This window comes from Seriola lalandi, unplaced genomic scaffold (genome assembly GCF_002814215.2).
Source record: "Seriola lalandi dorsalis isolate HSWRI2012SDOR001 ecotype SW California unplaced genomic scaffold, Sedor1 jcf7180002054780, whole genome shotgun sequence".
Classification (NCBI taxonomy): domain Eukaryota; kingdom Metazoa; phylum Chordata; class Actinopteri; order Carangiformes; family Carangidae; genus Seriola; species Seriola lalandi.
In genome coordinates this window covers 275,207-278,023 of record NW_019525333.1, presented here as the reverse complement: position 1 = coordinate 278,023, position 2,817 = coordinate 275,207, and the positions used below count along the sequence as shown (strand labels likewise).

Here is a 2,817-nt window from a genome sequence, read left to right as displayed (position 1 = left end):
GTTGTGTCTGTTACCCGGTGACTTCACACAGAGAACCCCTCCCTTTCTCACCGTTCACTCCTGTGCGGTGTTTTATTCTGGGTAAGGTAAAAAAAAAAAAAAAAAAAAAAGAAGAAGAAGATGCGAATTCACACTGCGACTTGTGCACCAGAGAGCGGATACCTCTGCAGACGGGCTGCCCTCCCAGCCGGTCTCAACACCTCCCTGTGATATGAACACTTTGACAACAGCTAATGACTGTGACTGCTGGTGAGGAGACTTGTGTCGCCTGTTGCTCCTATGCCTGTCTCTGCTGTGTTATGTTTGCGCTGTCTGTCCTCTGCTACTGTCGCTGCCTTCATTCATTTTTTTATTTTATTTTTTATTTTTTTTTGCATGGAGAAATTGTTTTTTTTTCTTTTCTTCTTTTTTAAAATGTGATTTATGATTCAGATATTGGATGATTATAAATGTATACTTTCACCAGCCGCTCTGTATTCCGCCTTTTCTGACTATTAGACAACATGAAGCGTTGATTTGGTGTTGGCAGTACAGGTAGGCTGGTGCGTGATGTTTTCTCAGGCGACGTCCTGCCAGACGCCATTGTCAAAAAGATCTATTTTTATGTTTCTGTGCTTATTACCGGAACGACAGCGCACATAGAATACAAACAAACGTAAATTTCACGTGATTAAAAGCCACACATTAATTCGGCGCACAGTGAACGTACCATCGGATCTCACTTTCTTGCCATTTCCAACTTTATTCCCGCTTCGGCCGCAGTTTTCTTCTGATCTTCTCCCATTTAAACGCGCCGCGGCGGGCGGCAGCAACCGGTGCGAGCCGCTGAGAGAAGTTAGATTTTTATTGAAATAACTGAAGATGGAAACGTTTATTAATGTGCCGAATTACTATATCACTCCTCTGGATTCACAATCTGGGTCTTACCCTGAAATTAGTCTCACTATTAAATGGCAGTAAAGATGGATGTGTAAAATTAGGAAATTATTGAATGGAGTTTTGCGTGACGTTCTCTCCATTTAAGGTGTAACGGGGCCAGTTCAGACAGCGCTAGGTTTACATTAGCTCTGTTTAAGGAGCTGTAGGCAGCAGCTGGGTCTCCTCCTCGGTGCTGTTCCTCAGATACACCCCGGTCACATGGAGCTGTGTTGATTCATATTTAGTTATTATCCTCCAGCCTGTCACATTCACAGCAGCCAGACTCCTGGCTATGGAGCCTTGTCTCATTTGGATGGAGAGAGCGATGAGACAAACTCAATTAGTCCCTTTGAAGATGAGTCTTCAGACACAAACAGACTGTAAATAACTTTTACAAATTGCTTGTTTTCTTAAGGACGCTGTGGGGGGAGGATATTGTTGGAATAACAGTAAAACCAGTTTAAAAGATTAGATTAAAATGCATATTCACTGTCATTACCTCTTTTTAGTCCGAACTAAAAACATGAAGTCTTATTAAACATATTTATATACATGTAATATATAAGATACTCTACAATTATGATGCAGTTTGTGCTTGTTCATAGCAGAATTGTTGAATTGACTATTTGCTATATCAAGGAACACAGATAACAATTATTTTCCTTTTTGGGTTGATTTATGAAATGTCTGAAATTAGAAGCCGTCACATGTTCCCTGTCTGAATATATTTGATTCACTATATGGAGCTAATACAACCAGGAGAAGCAGCTGATCTTTACAGTGAAGCTGGAACCAGTGAATGTTATTCAGTGATCAATCTAACGGTTGCAGGTGAGGAGACCGATGATCCCCAGTTTCCAGCATTGACATAGATTTATTCCACGTAAATCCATAAATATCTCGTGCCACAATTTGAGATGTTTCTTATTTTATTTGTTCAATTATTTATATATTATATATTCAGTAAATTTAACATGACATTCATCATTGTTTAATGTCCTTATTATTTATTGTGAGTCATTCTGTAACTGTTTCCTACTATTTTGATATTTACTAATCTCAGTGTCAGAGTCTGGAGCCTCGTTAAGACTCGTCCCAGTAAATTCAGTAAAGTGTAAAACAGGACTTTACTTTACACTGATTGTACTAAAGTAAAACAGATGCGCGTTTTTTACCTCAGTTTCACAATCAGTGAAATTGTTCTTCTGTCTCGTCTTTTCTTCTCTGTGTCTCATCACTTGTGGAAATGAGGCGCCCAATTTCTCAGCGAGTGAGATTTATAAAGCTGAACCATGCGGACGCACGGCTTTACGATTCTGATCTCTAAAGAACGGGTGTGAATATTTCTGGGTTCGTGCGTTCACTTAGTTTTTAGTCATTAATCTACACAGAGGTTTTATGCTTCTGGCCCCTGGAGTTGAACCTGTAACTGCTGCCAGAAGGAGCTTCTCTGAACGCCGCTGTATTGAGAGCGGATTCAGAGGCAGACTGGCAGTTTTTATCCATTTGCAATTTAAAATCTACAGCGTGCGAATAGAGACTTTATGAAGCCACTGTTATCCACTGATCCTGTCCAGTGGAATGTGCCACTGCATTAATTCATTTCCTCTGTGATACTGTAAACACAGTTACAGTATCACCCTCATTAGAAAAATATCTGGCTCTTTAGCTGCCAAACACTCCACAGTGTTCACCAGCCAGTCGGTGACTCTGTGTGTGTGTGTGTGTGTGTGTGTGCTGTTTGGTGGTCCACAGTGAATTCATCAGTGTTTTTTGTGCTGAGAACAGCTGCCTGCTGCGACTGGAGATGACAGTGATGACAGCAGAGAGACTGAAGCAAAACAGCAGATCGTAAAACAACGTGAAGTCTCTGTAAAGGTCCGTTGTTCTGCAGGAGAC

The 2,817-nt window shown here is 40.8% G+C and overlaps 1 protein-coding gene across 1 annotated transcript in view; it reads left to right on the top strand.

The window, feature by feature from the left end:
- lrrc3b (leucine rich repeat containing 3B) overlaps positions 1-2,817 on the top strand; it is a 12,268-nt gene continuing 9,451 nt past the window's right edge. Inside the window, exon 1 of the mRNA XM_023425449.2 lies at positions 1-249. The gene's annotated coding sequence lies outside the window, so the exon portion shown is untranslated. The remainder of the gene's footprint in view (positions 250-2,817) is intronic.